General features: G+C 43.5%; 1 protein-coding gene across 6 annotated transcripts in view; it reads right to left on the bottom strand.

Moving 5' to 3' along the window:
* The window catches only part of PRKCD (protein kinase C delta), a 391,800-nt gene that overhangs the window by 236,606 nt on the left and 139,551 nt on the right, over positions 1-15,643 (bottom strand). The window contains exon 1 of one of the 6 annotated variants that reach the window (XM_085624545.1): positions 7-28. The exons of the other annotated variants lie outside the window; for them this stretch is intronic. The gene's annotated coding sequence lies outside the window, so the exon portion shown is untranslated. Of the gene's footprint in view, positions 1-6; positions 29-15,643 lie in introns of those variants that run through there. 6 annotated transcript variants of the gene reach the window in all.

Here is a 15,643-nt window from a genome sequence, read left to right as displayed (position 1 = left end):
GCTCACCTGTGATCAAGGCTGCGCAAGCGGCTGAAACGCGTAAGGTTTAAAGAAATGGCTGTTTTCCTGGCGAAATAAATGCACACAGTTACCCCCGATGACCTGGTCCGGCGTGCTTCTTTCTGCAAGATGGGAGTTTTGTTGGATTTTGTATGAGGTTGCCCGCCCTCAGCGCTGTGACCGCCCTGGAAAGAGGTCCGTCGCTCCCTGTGGGCAAAAGAAGTTGGGACTGATATTAAAAGGAGTGGGACCCGCCTGCAGTGTTCCAGTAGCGAGGCCCGGAGGTTTCCAGCCGATATTTTTCTGGAAGACACTTCAGGCTTAGGGAATGTGCAGCACACGGGTGCTGTAACTATGGACTTTGGGATTGTTTCAAGTGCAAGCAGGAATCGGTAAGAGGTTCACAGCCGGTTTTTGAATTGAGCAGAAGCTACATCGAGTAAGTGACTCTGAAAATACAATATTCACTGCATCTGTAATTCAATATGAACATTAATCATGAGCAAGCATAGCAGTGAAATACATGATTATGAGACTTTAGCTTACTCGATGCATTCTGGGAATTGTATGAAGTTAAAACTACGGTGAAACCTGAGTAGTTTGACGTAGGCGTATAAAAGTCACATGTTACGCCGCAAATCCAATGATGTCTGCTCACCTGTGATCAAGGCTGCGCAAGCGGCTGAAACGCGTAAGGTTTAAAGAAATGGCTGTTTTCCTGGCGAAATAAATGCACACAGTTACCCCCGATGACCTGGTCCGGCGTGCTTCTTTCTGCAAGATGGGAGTTTTGTTGGATTTTGTATGAGGTTGCCCGCCCTCAGCGCTGTGACCGCCCTGGAAAGAGGTCCGTCGCTCCCTGTGGGCAAAAGAAGTTGGGACTGATATTAAAAGGAGTGGGACCCGCCTGCAGTGTTCCAGTAGCGAGGCCCGGAGGTTTCCAGCCGATATTTTTCTGGAAGACACTTCAGGCTTAGGGAATGTGCAGCACACGGGTGCTGTAACTATGGACTTTGGGATTGTTTCAAGTGCAAGCAGGAATCGGTAAGAGGTTCACAGCCGGTTTTTGAATTGAGCAGAAGCTACATCGAGTAAGTGACTCTGAAAATACAATATTCACTGCATCTGTAATTCAATATGAACATTAATCATGAGCAAGCATAGCAGTGAAATACATGATTATGAGACTTTAGCTTACTCGATGCATTCTGGGAATTGTATGAAGTTAAAACTACGGTGAAACCTGAGTAGTTTGACGTAGGCGTATAAAAGTCACATGTTACGCCGCAAATCCAATGATGTCTGCTCACCTGTGATCAAGGCTGCGCAAGCGGCTGAAACGCGTAAGGTTTAAAGAAATGGCTGTTTTCCTGGCGAAATAAATGCACACAGTTACCCCCGATGACCTGGTCCGGCGTGCTTCTTTCTGCAAGATGGGAGTTTTGTTGGATTTTGTATGAGGTTGCCCGCCCTCAGCGCTGTGACCGCCCTGGAAAGAGGTCCGTCGCTCCCTGTGGGCAAAAGAAGTTGGGACTGATATTAAAAGGAGTGGGACCCGCCTGCAGTGTTCCAGTAGCGAGGCCCGGAGGTTTCCAGCCGATATTTTTCTGGAAGACACTTCAGGCTTAGGGAATGTGCAGCACACGGGTGCTGTAACTATGGACTTTGGGATTGTTTCAAGTGCAAGCAGGAATCGGTAAGAGGTTCACAGCCGGTTTTTGAATTGAGCAGAAGCTACATCGAGTAAGTGACTCTGAAAATACAATATTCACTGCATCTGTAATTCAATATGAACATTAATCATGAGCAAGCATAGCAGTGAAATACATGATTATGAGACTTTAGCTTACTCGATGCATTCTGGGAATTGTATGAAGTTAAAACTACGGTGAAACCTGAGTAGTTTGACGTAGGCGTATAAAAGTCACATGTTACGCCGCAAATCCAATGATGTCTGCTCACCTGTGATCAAGGCTGCGCAAGCGGCTGAAACGCGTAAGGTTTAAAGAAATGGCTGTTTTCCTGGCGAAATAAATGCACACAGTTACCCCCGATGACCTGGTCCGGCGTGCTTCTTTCTGCAAGATGGGAGTTTTGTTGGATTTTGTATGAGGTTGCCCGCCCTCAGCGCTGTGACCGCCCTGGAAAGAGGTCCGTCGCTCCCTGTGGGCAAAAGAAGTTGGGACTGATATTAAAAGGAGTGGGACCCGCCTGCAGTGTTCCAGTAGCGAGGCCCGGAGGTTTCCAGCCGATATTTTTCTGGAAGACACTTCAGGCTTAGGGAATGTGCAGCACACGGGTGCTGTAACTATGGACTTTGGGATTGTTTCAAGTGCAAGCAGGAATCGGTAAGAGGTTCACAGCCGGTTTTTGAATTGAGCAGAAGCTACATCGAGTAAGTGACTCTGAAAATACAATATTCACTGCATCTGTAATTCAATATGAACATTAATCATGAGCAAGCATAGCAGTGAAATACATGATTATGAGACTTTAGCTTACTCGATGCATTCTGGGAATTGTATGAAGTTAAAACTACGGTGAAACCTGAGTAGTTTGACGTAGGCGTATAAAAGTCACATGTTACGCCGCAAATCCAATGATGTCTGCTCACCTGTGATCAAGGCTGCGCAAGCGGCTGAAACGCGTAAGGTTTAAAGAAATGGCTGTTTTCCTGGCGAAATAAATGCACACAGTTACCCCCGATGACCTGGTCCGGCGTGCTTCTTTCTGCAAGATGGGAGTTTTGTTGGATTTTGTATGAGGTTGCCCGCCCTCAGCGCTGTGACCGCCCTGGAAAGAGGTCCGTCGCTCCCTGTGGGCAAAAGAAGTTGGGACTGATATTAAAAGGAGTGGGACCCGCCTGCAGTGTTCCAGTAGCGAGGCCCGGAGGTTTCCAGCCGATATTTTTCTGGAAGACACTTCAGGCTTAGGGAATGTGCAGCACACGGGTGCTGTAACTATGGACTTTGGGATTGTTTCAAGTGCAAGCAGGAATCGGTAAGAGGTTCACAGCCGGTTTTTGAATTGAGCAGAAGCTACATCGAGTAAGTGACTCTGAAAATACAATATTCACTGCATCTGTAATTCAATATGAACATTAATCATGAGCAAGCATAGCAGTGAAATACATGATTATGAGACTTTAGCTTACTCGATGCATTCTGGGAATTGTATGAAGTTAAAACTACGGTGAAACCTGAGTAGTTTGACGTAGGCGTATAAAAGTCACATGTTACGCCGCAAATCCAATGATGTCTGCTCACCTGTGATCAAGGCTGCGCAAGCGGCTGAAACGCGTAAGGTTTAAAGAAATGGCTGTTTTCCTGGCGAAATAAATGCACACAGTTACCCCCGATGACCTGGTCCGGCGTGCTTCTTTCTGAAAGATGGGAGTTTTGTTGGATATATATATATATATATATATATATATTCACTGAAAAAACCATAGGTTTCACACATGTTATAGTTAGCTGGACATTTCACTCGTAAAAAACCAATGAAATTCCCCCATTATAGTTAGTTCAGCTAACTATAACTCACGCGCCCGCAATCCACTGCTGATGACGTCACATATTACATCACTCATGACATGGTCAGTGACATCACTCATGACATCACTGATGACATCTCAAATATATATAACCTAATACAATTGATACTTTTAGGAGAGGTTTGCTGGAAGAAGAGGGATCCAGTGGGAGTAAAATTCCAATGCCAAAGAGGTGGAAAAGAGTTATGTTAGAAAGTGAGAAGACGGGAGAGAGGAAAGATACAATTAAGAAAACAAGCAGAGCAGAGACACAGAAGGTCATATACAGAGAGCTAGGATGATAGATGGTTATATTTGGAAGGCTGGAACAAAGCAATAGAGCAGAAAGAGATGATGAGTAGACACTGCATAAGATTTTTGATAAGAAGTAAAGAGAGTTACAAGAGAAATAAAGATAGAGATATATATAGATGGACAAAAGAAAAGATGAGACCAGGATAGGATCTAGAAAACCATTAAAAGATCGATCTTAGGCCACTGAGAAAGGGGTAGGGTTATATGTAGAAAATGCTATAGCTTGTGCATAATACTATGGATGACCTCCCTCCTTTGCTCTCTCTATATATATATATATTCACTGAAAAAACCATAGGTTTCAGGGGTGTTATAGTTAGCTGGACTTTTCACTTGTACAAAACCATTGAAATTCCCCCGTTATAGTTAGTTCAGCTAACTATAACTCGGGCGCCCGCAATGCACTGCTGATGACGTCACATATTACATCACTCATGACATGGTCAGTGACATCACTCATGACATCACTGATGACATCTCAAATGACATCACTGATGACATCACTGATGACATCATCCAGTGAATGTGTGTTTTTCTGAAAATTAAATATGTTTTATATATGTATATCTCAAGGTCGATGGAAGAATAAATGGGTATATAAGTGTCTAAATGGATGATTTGTTTTTGAAAAATTGATTGTGTAACTGACTGATTAAGTGTATCATAGTGAATACATGGCTTAGTGAGTAATGTTTAAATATGTAAATATCTGTATCAGTCTCTTACTTTGTGTATAAGTGGCTGCATGGGTTGGTGAGTAGCTACATGGGTGTCTATATAGGTTATTAGTTGGTTTTTTGAGTATCAGTCTGAGTGTCTGCATGGTTCGGTGGGGGGTATTACGTAGTGCATAGGTGCATGAATGAGTGACTCACTGTTTGTATGTGTTGAACACAGCATGTGTGCAGGACTGTATGGGTGGATGAGTGTGTGTATGGGTGTGTTAGTGAGTGAATGACTGTCTCAGTAGTGTCTTTATGAGTAACTACATATGTTTTAAACTAGTATATGTGACTATTGGTGTATATATGTGAGTATATGTGAGAGTGAGAGATTGAAAGAGTTCCTGTATGAATAAGTATGTGTTTCTATAAGTGATTGTTTAAAAGACTAAGTATGTGTAAGTTTCCGTAGAAGTAAGTATGGTGGTGTGTGTATAACTGTATATGCAAGTAAATGTATGTTTGATTCTTTATTAGCATGAGTGACTATGTGTGTGAGTAACTCTATGGATGAGTGGCATTGTGTAACAGGATGTATAGGTGTATGAGTACATATGATGAGTGAGTACATGTATGAGTGACTGTATAGGACTGTTGGTGAATGAGTGGATGTGTATGTGGATCTTAGAATTACTGAAGAGGTTGTTGTAACTGGTATTCGTATGTCCATTGTTTTGAAAATTTTAGTCTCTATTTTTGAATGTGTGTATCAAAGGTTATATTAGGGTGAGAGGAGGTCTGCCACTCTATCACAAGGATGATGTCATCAGTGATGTCATCAGTGATGTCATTTGAGATGTCATCAGTGATGTCATGAGTGATGTCACTGACCATGTCATGAGTGATGTAATATGTGACGTCATCAGCAGTGCATTGCGGGCGCCCGAGTTATAGTTAGCTGAACTAACTATAACGGGGGAATTTCAATGGTTTTGTACAAGTGAAAAGTCCAGCTAACTATAACACCCCTGAAACCTATGGTTTTTTCAGTGAATTTCTGAGGTTTTTTAAATGCTAATTCCTAACTATAACGTGCCTGAAACCTATGGTTTTTTCTGTGAATTTCAAAGGTTTTTTAAATGCTAATTTCTAACTATGCCTACAGAGATAGGACATGTGAAGAAAGAAGAAAAAATGCACAGAAAGAAACAAAAGAAGTGCAGAAAGAAGCAACAGAAGTCCTCAAATACGAAGATAAGTGCAGGAAGAAGGATAACGTGCAGAAAGAACAAAAAGAAGAGCAGAAAGAAGCCTTGTTGCAAAATCATCCTGTACCCTCAACTTTTTCAGACGGATACTGGTGGTAACTGAGCCTGACTAACCAGTCCTAGAGCCAGTGCTATGTTAAAAGACACTTAGAATACAGTGAAAACACCTACATACACTAGGGAACATTATGCGTTGGGGTCCCCCTGTGATTAGCCTTACCTCCTCTATAAGCCCCTAGTATATAATAGGGCATGGGGATTAAAACTACCTCTTAAAAACAGGCCACAGGGCGTTTTTGCACACGTTAACTCAGGCCCCGTCCCCTCCCTTCACCACTGTGTAAACACGCCCTGTGTCCATTTTTAGTTGGGAGATTAAGTTCATTTGAATCCTGAGGGTCCCTGGGGTCCAACTAGCCCACTAGGTACCTCCAGTAAGTGCCACAGAGCTGCGTTGCAGAGAGGTGTAAAAAGTGGCACGGCCTGGACCACCTCTCTGCAATGCAGCTCAGTGGCGCTTACTGGAAGCACTTGGTGGGCTAGTTAGCCCCCAGGGGCCCTCAGTATTGAAGGGAAATTATATCCCCAATTTAAAACGTGCCATAGTGCGTGTTTGCACACGTCACCTCAGGCCCCGTCCCCTCCCTTCACCACTGTGTAAACGCGCCCTGTGGCTGTTCTAAGTTGAGAGATTAAGTCCCCTTGAATCCTAAGGGTCCCTAGGGTCAAACTAGACCACTAGGTACCTCCAGTAAGCGCCACAGAGCTGCGTTGCAGAGAGGTGTAAAAAGGGGCTTGGCCTCAGAACACCTGGCTGCAGCGCAGCTCCCTGGCGCATACTGGAGATACCTGTTGGGGGCGCGTTTGCAGAGTGCTGCACGGAGGGGGCATGGCCTCCTGCACGATGCCAGTCTTTTATTTATTTTAGTTTTTTAAGAAGGGGGGCTGTTTGGTTCCCCTTCTTATTCTAATTTATTGGCCCTGATGACCCCATCCCCCAGGGCCAGTCTCCTAATTATATTTTTTTGACCCCAATCCCCAGGGCCGGCCACTGTTTTTTATTATTTTTAAAAAATATATATTTATAGACACACCTAGGACATGCTGGACAAACCGTACGTACCTATCACCATGACGATTTGCGTGATATTCATTAAAAGGCGACTATGCATGCAATGAATCCACGTGGAATGTATTTACACCACTAGTGAAGCTCTGACATGTCTGATGCCCTACCGTGCCTAATCCCGGTAGACACCCTTGTCGTTTATTTATACAAACTTGGGTAGCTATTGACGGGCACATTTAATACACATGCACACCAAGCCATTCAAAGGGGATTCGACAAAAATTCGACCAAAACTATGCAAGAAACCCCCCTCACGGTTAATAAAACACACATCCACTGCCGGATGTGTAATACTTTTTATTTTACTCTCTGGAAAGGGGACGAACATCACTTGAGAGTCACAGCGCGCTCCTGACAGAGCCCAATGCGGTGTTACACCCACCATTGCCTGCCGTGTGCCACACACCTCTGTGTTGTATTCCACTAGCTAGTGCATATGCTATGACACTCTCTAGCCCATGTGCACTGTAACACCACCCCGTGGATATGTCATGCCACACTTGTCTTCGCACGGGTTATATTGCCCCATCTAACGTGCCTTTCTCGATGCCTATGTTATAACGCACAGTGCTATGCCATACATATTACAATCTGGGATCCATATCTTTGTCACAGTGCATATGCAACCTTACACTCCCCAGCACATATTTTATATTACAACTTTAGAGACTAGTTAGGTTACACAACACTGCCCTGTGCATATTACACTCCAAGGCGCATATCGCATAGCACGCGCTAGTGCCTGTGCTATCTCGCGCTCTCCAATGAATCTGTCATTGCGCACAATGTATTGCATATTATATTTCACGCCCGGTTCATCTTATATCACACTTTTTGGTGCATAGTTTATACCATACACTATATCTAGTTTTCATTTTCAATCGTGCTCTCAGGACTATGTTCTATATAACACTGTGTTCACCTACCCTTTTCACGGGCATTACATTTTGCGATAGGGGGTGGAGGGTCAGGGGGTGTTTCTGCCAAGTGAGCCCGGAGTCACAGTCACAAACGTCCTCTTCTTCCTGAATAAAAGTGAGATTATGCTGCATACTTGTTCATATTTTAAGTAGTTCGCACAGACACAATGTTTTAAAAACAATAAAGTTCCTAATACCCGCCTTCTCTGAACAGTTAGCTTGCTGCCCCATCCCCTTCCTCCCTATCCTCTGTTGTGTGAATCCATGGACTAGCCTCCTCCCTCCTGCCATGCATGGTCTGATGTGCTGCCACTGCCCTCAGTATGATGCACCAGTCCACTCCTCCTGCCCTCCATTGCCCAATTCTATGCCCCATCATTGACCTCCTGCTTAAACTCTGTGCTTAGCTTGCTGCCCCTATTCTCCTTCCCCCTGCCCTCCGATGTCTTTGTGCATGCCCCTGCTCCATCCTTTTTGCCCACCATGTCCCATGGACCTGCCACTCCTATCTACTCTGAGTGTTCTGTTGAGCTGCCACTCCCCTCCCACCTGCCTAGCATTGTCAGATGACTGTAACCTGTCCCTGTCACCTCCACCCTGCCTGTCCACATGCCATGCCCCTATCCTCTTCCTCCTGTCCTACATGGTCCATTGTACTGCCACATCCTTCTGCCCTCCCTGGTCTGTTGTGCTGCAGCTGCTCCTCCTGCCTGCCCCGTGTGGTCTGTTGTGAGGTCCCTTCCCCTGAACTTTCTTGTCTGTGCACAGGTCCTGACCCTCCCTTCTATCCTCCATCGTCCTTTGTGCATGCCCCTCCACCCTCCTTCTTGCCCATCATAGCCATTGTGCTGCCACTAACCCTCCCACTTGCCATGCATGGTCTTCTGTGCTGCCATGGCCCCTCCCACCTTCCCTGTGTGGTCAGTTAGCTGCCCCTGACCCCCTCCCACCTTCCCTCCATGGTCTGTGTGTATGCCATCACAGTCTCACTGTTGCTCTTCATGGTGTGTCTTGCTTCTAGTGCCCATCCTGCCTGACCTCCATGGCTATCTTGCTGCTCCTGCCCTGCCCCCTTACCCCCAGCCCTACTCCCTCCCTCCTGGCTTGTCTGTTCCATTGTAATGCCCCTGATCCGTCCCTCCTGCCCTTTATGGTCTGTTATGCTGCAGCTTTCTCTCCTGTCTGTCCATTATGGTAAGCTAGCTACCATTGCCTCTTGCCCCTCTGTTCTCTGTTGTCCATGTGCATAGTCCTGTCCCCTCCCTCTTGCTTTCTATGGATTGTTGTGCTGCACTCCCGTGTGGTGTATTGTGCTGCTGCAAACCCTGATGCCTGCCCTGCAGGGTCAGTTTGGTGCACCTCTCCATGTCCCTCCTGTCCTCTGTTATCCAAGTCCATGTCCCTATCCCATTTCCTTCCATGATCCAATGTACCATACTTGCGAACATTTTGAACTTGGTAAGAGGGAGATTTTGAAAAAAAACTGGGGTATTGATTTTCCCCTTTGAGTTACATTGAAAAAGAGGATATTGTAGACAGGAGACAGATCAAATAAAGCCCATTTGAGCTTAAAAACATTGGACGTTTCCTGGCTGAATCGGGTCTGTTGGCATGTATGGTTGTACTACCATTGCCTCTTCCTTCTGCCCACAATGGTCTATTACATTGCCACAGGCTTGAAGGAGGGTAGATTTTGTATCACAGGGGGCCCCTGGCCCGTTCTGTCCACACCTGAAGTATGAGACCCTTGTCCTTGCCCTGCCAGCTGCATTTGTAGGCCGTATTAAATTGACCAGCGGGTCCTGTGTTGCTATATAATTATCCTGAGACATCCTTACCACTCAGCCAGTATAAAACCCCTGTGTAGGCCCTTCTGTTCAATATGTAGGCCTCTTTGTTAAATTGACCATAGCTCTGCAATTTTAGTGTATAGCAGTCTGAAGGCAGGTCTGCGAGGCCTTCTGCTCCAAACCAGTAGCCCCCACCCTACCCGAGTGCTCCGTGCTCGGTATCAAAGTTCAACATCCCCCTGAAGCTGTCGACATACAGTAGGCTGCATCCTGGACTGGTACTTGCTTCCTGGGCAGGTTTCCCGCTTTTAAGGAAGTGGCAACCGCAGAGCGTCAAGTTAGGAGAACTGAGGAGATTTTATACATGAATATATTGAATTCCCGTACAATACCCATTATTTTCTGCTTGCTCTATGGAACTTACGATAAGCGATTGGCCTGAGAGACTGACCTTTTCACCCAGTCCATTGTCAGCATTAAGTGGGTAAATGACGAAATGTCTGGTAAAATCTGCAGACGAAGCTTTTGGGTAGCATACGTAGGTAGATGTAGCGTGCAAAGGAGCCCACAAAATGATATCAAAAGGGAGCACCCACAGATATCGACGGACTACCTCGCCGTCTGTATGTAGGTTAACAGGCAGTGCAGGTTTTCCCCAAGAGCTGGGAGCTCTTGTCTTCCTTTGCTTAAAATGTCTTGCTCTGCTTTGCTTGAAGTATCTTATTCTATTTTACCTATATGAAATGTCATGTTATGTTTAACCATTGTTCTCTTTACTTTTGCATTTAAAAGATTTTGTATTGTAATTGCAGGAATGCTTGCTCTAAGAGTAAACGTGAGTGTTCCTAGGTAACATTTTCCTTGGTGTAACTTGTTTCTTATGATGCATTTATAGATGTGTTTTCTCTCTCTCTCTGTCAGTACATTAATTGAGATACAGAGAATATCATGACAGCTGTATGATTATCTGGATTCTGTATTTTGTACTTTATGTCTCTATTCTGCGGTTTCTTTGAAGTTGCATCTTCTCATTAAACTGCCATTGTATTCTGCCTCCAATTCCATGTCTCATATGTCTGTTTTCTTCATTTTTGGAGCAAGCGTTCCTAGGCACCCCGGCTCAAATTAAGGTGCCCCTTTTGTCCCTGACTCACTCTCCTGCTCAGTTCTGTGGTGGCTCCCGGGGATCTGGGGACCGCCCCTAGCTTCCTTGACCCGTAATAGATCTTGCCTCCAACAGCCTCTCTTGCAAGTCCTGTATTGTTGGTTTGTTGCCCCTGCCCCCCTTTCCACTGCCCTCCATAGTCTGTTGTGCTTCCACGGCCCTTCCTGCCTGCTCAGTGTGGTTAAATTGTTGCCTTTGCACCCTCCTACCTGCCTTCAATTTTCAGAGTCCGTGCCCCTGGCCTCTGCCTCTCAACAGTATCCTAATGAACAACTAGATTGCTAACATTCTATATTTATCACAAAAGTGTGGAACGCCTGACATCATCTTGATGTAATCAAAACTGTAATACCTAGAGCATTTCCTTTAGAAATTACATATATGAGAGGGTCTTATTGGCATCAAAATTATGGTTAGTGCTCTAAAAGGCTAAAATAAGGACATATTTTCTGAGTTTTCAAATAGCGACAAAGCACTTTTAAATTATTTGTTATCTTTATGTTTTTTTATCCAGTTGACCACTTGATTAAATGTTGCACTTAGGGGAGATGATGTGGTGTTACTTCCAGAACTGCAGACTTTGCAACTGGGGAACCAGGTTGAAGTTTCTGCTTCAGCTCGACATTCTGTGATTCTGGTCAAATCACTTAGTTTCCCCATGTCTACAACCAAAATGAATGTGTTCTTGTGTGATGTAACCAATGCTCATGTAAAGCACTCCAATACCTGACAAGTCTGCACTATATAACACTGCAAAAACACAAAGTAATAAGTGTTTTGCACACTTCTGTCATTGGGCTATATTTGGGCTACATCTGGGTGATTTTGGGCTACATTTGGGCTCTTTTGTCTCCGGTGGCCATCTTGGGAGATTTATTTGTTATGAAGTTTCCTAATTTCCTCATGTACTGCAGTCTCCTCAGTAGGAAATGCTTTCAGTTTTTTACTTTGATTCCATCATGAAGGTATTCAGATATGTCACACATTTGCCATAAATTCTGAATGTTAGCACTCTAGTTGCTGATTAGATCATTGTAGTAAAACTACTGCACCATGGAAGTCTGCTCCTGGTATTAAAAGTGCATGTTTCAGTCTGCATGTCAGAATTTTTTTAATGAAATAGAAGAGGATTTGAGAAGTCACTCAAAATGTGCCCTCATTTTCTTTCTTCAGCATTAATCATAATTTCTATGGCAAAATGAACCTCCTCATTGTGTTCCTTTTTAAATTAAATGTTTTAAGTGTTACCAGTTTATTCCAATCAAGATGGCTTCAGGTGTGCCATACTTTTGTCATAATGAAGACAGTAAGCGCTCTAGTTGTTTTTAAGAACATTCTGGGACATTCTGTCATTGGGCTATACTTGGGCTACATCTGGGTGATATTTGGGCTACATTTGGGCTCTTTTGTCTCTGGTGGCCATCTTGGGAGACTTATTTGTTATGAAGTTTCCTAATTTCCTCATTTACTGCAGTCTCCTCAGTAGGAAATACTTTCAGTTTTTTACTTTGATTCCATCAAGAAGGCATTCAGATGTGTCACACATTTGCCATAAATTCAGAATGTTAGCACTCTTTTTGCTCATTAGATCACTGTAGTAAAGCTACTGCTCACCAGGGAAAACTGCTGCGGGTATTGAAAGTGCATGTTTCAGTCTGCATGTCAGAATTTTTTAATGAAATAGAAGAGGATTTGAGAAGTCACTCAAAATGTGCCCTAATTTTTCTTTCTGCAGCACTAATCATACTTTTTATTGAAAAATGAACCCCCTCATTTTGTTCCTTTTTAAATTAAATGTTTTAAGAGTTACCACTTTAATCCAAGCAAGATGGCTTCAGGTGTGCCATACGTTTATCATAAGTAGGACTGTTAGCGCTCTAGTAGTTCTTTGGAACACTCTGGGAAGCTGCAGTAGAACACAAAGGAATCAACTGACAGTCTCTGCCCTTGTTGGATGTACATGTTTTACTGAGAATGTCAGACTTCATTCTCACATGACTGAGAAAGATAATGTGAATTTACAGAAAATAAGCTCTCAGTTTAGCCTATAGATCACCTTCCAAACCTCTGTGGTAAAAGCATGAGAAAATATTTTTCTCTCAATCATGATATCCCAGCAGAAGGCTTTTTCACATGGTGAAATCACCTTAGAACATACCACAATTCCTAAAATGAGTATGGTACCATCAACAAACGATTTATAATGTAACTAAAGTCTTAAAACCTTCTATTAACTGCAATGCTTTTTAATGAGGTGCTATCATGTATATTGGTCCCAAGATGGCTGCCAACACTTCTTGGATGAAGTGCTGACAGCCAATCAGATCTCAGGATGAGATGTGTGGTTATGCTCCGCCCACATATATATATGCTTTTAAATGCTATTTTCTCAGGATCTACTGAACAGATTTACACCAAACCTACAAAAGGCACTTCCTTGACCTAGGGACTACCTCTCTGCCAAATTTCTAGTAATTCTGTTCAGCCGTTCGGGCTGTAGCTCTGTCTAAAGGTCCTATGGAAAAATGCATGGGAAAAACGCGTTTTGGGACCCCCCTTTTATCTCAGCCCCCGCTTGACGAATCCCCCCGAGACTTTCAGGGTAGGAGCGGAGCGTAGCGCCCCACCTATTTTGAGAAATTCGCGAGGATTCATCGACCGGCGCCAAAGTTGTTCAAAATAGAATTTTGAGATTTCCTGTGGAAACACGGTCCTAACTATAACTATCTACTGGCGACCGCCAGTAGATAATATATATATATATATATATATATATATATATGGTCGCCAGTAGATAGTTATAGTTAGGACCGTGTTTCCACAGGAAATCTCAAAATTCTATTTTGAACAACTTTGGCGCCGGTTGACGAATCTTCGCAAAATTTTCAAAACTAATGGGGCGCTCAGCTCCTACCCTGAAAGTCTCGGGGGGGATTCGTCAAGCGGGGGCCAAGAAAAAAGGGGGTCACAAAACGAGTTTTCCCCATGCATTTTCCCATAGGACCTTTAGTCGAAGGTACAGCCCGAACGGTTGAACAGAATTACTTGAAATTTGGCAGAGAGGTAGTCCTCAGGTCAGGGATGTGCCTTTTGCATATATGGAGTCAATCTGTTCAGTAGTTCCTGCGAAAATTGCAGTTAAAAGCACATACATATCTATATGCGCGCCCCGTACGCGCACGGGGCGCGCAACAAATGTCCGCGAGCGTACTTTCTTATCTCGGAGGCTTACTTGGAGTTTTAGAAAATACATAAATTTGGTATGCAGCACAGCACCTACTAAGTGGACAAAACAAAGAGGCACTGCAAAACTTACTAAAGAGATATACGAACTTCATTCCCCAGCATGCAGTACTAACTGGACCATCTGTTAATTAAAAAAGTTGAAATAAAAACATGCTGGAGCAGTACCTCTTTAATAGGACTGCGCTGATACTTGTGCCCGCGAACAAGGAGTTTGACACTCTGAAACGTGTAGGGCGTGAAATAATCTCCGGTTGGCTGTAATGCTAATTTGCCTTCACTAATTTGGTTTTGAGTGCTGACCCAAATCGTGGTGTCATTGTTGAACATATATATATTTATATACACACACACACACATATATATATGTAAATACACATACATATATAAACCCATCAGCCTCGTTATTAATTGCAAAAAGTCACCAATAAACGAGCGTAGACCCAGCTTTTGTGCAAGATGTTTTGTTGCCACCAATTCAGTCCGCCATGACGTGTTTCGGCCGGTATACGGCCTAGATACACACAATATATATATATATATATACATATACACATACATATATATATATATATATATATATATATATATATATATATATATATATATATATATATATATGATTCTTTGCTTGCTTTCTCGAGTACTCTCGTGTCCTGTAAGAGAAGTGGATGATTCACTTCTTAACAAATGTCATTTCATGATGGAAACACAAAGGTCTAACATGGTCCGCGGTCTTGCTTCTGCTATGGTTGCCTACTTATTAGAAAACCCCAGGAACCGAGGTAGAAAAAGAAAAGACGGATTAAAGACCGCCAAAGTGAGCATGTAAATAAGACAGGAAATGTTCATAGGCACCGAAACACACAAGCAAACATAAGAAAGAAAGGCTTGAGGTACGAGCCGAGTAAATGAACTAACTCTCCTGACTTTGTTCAACATAATCATGTATTTAGTATTATTTATTTAGCACATAAATAGTGTGTTGAAACATTCTATATGACAAACATAGCCCATGTACTTTCATAGAATTTCTACCCGAGCGGCAGGAGTACAAGCACAAACTGCAGTTCGCACTGTACTCTGCCCCTCGCAGAGTTTTTTTGTAACTTCACGGAGTTCCACGTAGCAAAACTCCAAGAACTATGCCCAGGCCTGCGTTCACTACATGTTTTATTTTTTGGCTAGGATTCCATTATTACAGACATATCCTACCAGAACCACTACATTTAGGCTGCTAGTTTGCAATCCATCTAACATTAGTGGAGTCGCCTGGGAAAGGGAGGATTGCACTTTATTACGCTATGAGATTGCTACGGGATGTGGGAGGTACCTAGGTGGGAAGAAACACGTGGAACTGGGCAGACAATTAACATTTTAGGACATAAAACAAATTAACAATAGGAGGAGGTCTCAATTTCAACTCTTCTAAAACAGAGGTGCAACTGTCTGCACGTCCTGTTCATAGTCACTCCCAGAGGAAGGTATGTAATTTGAATGGCTTCCTCTCACTGCCAATTGACACCGGATGTATCGTAGCAAAGTCAACTTAGGCCTGCAACCTCGGAGGTCAATAAAAAGAGTACCACCCTGTTTGGCAAGAGTAAAACCACTTATTC

The sequence above is a fragment of the Triturus cristatus genome, chromosome 9 (genome assembly GCF_964204655.1).
Source record: "Triturus cristatus chromosome 9, aTriCri1.1, whole genome shotgun sequence".
In the NCBI taxonomy this organism is placed as follows: Eukaryota; Metazoa; Chordata; class Amphibia; order Caudata; family Salamandridae; genus Triturus; species Triturus cristatus.
Note: the sequence above shows the minus strand (reverse complement) of the source record. Positions and strands in the feature narration are given on the sequence as shown.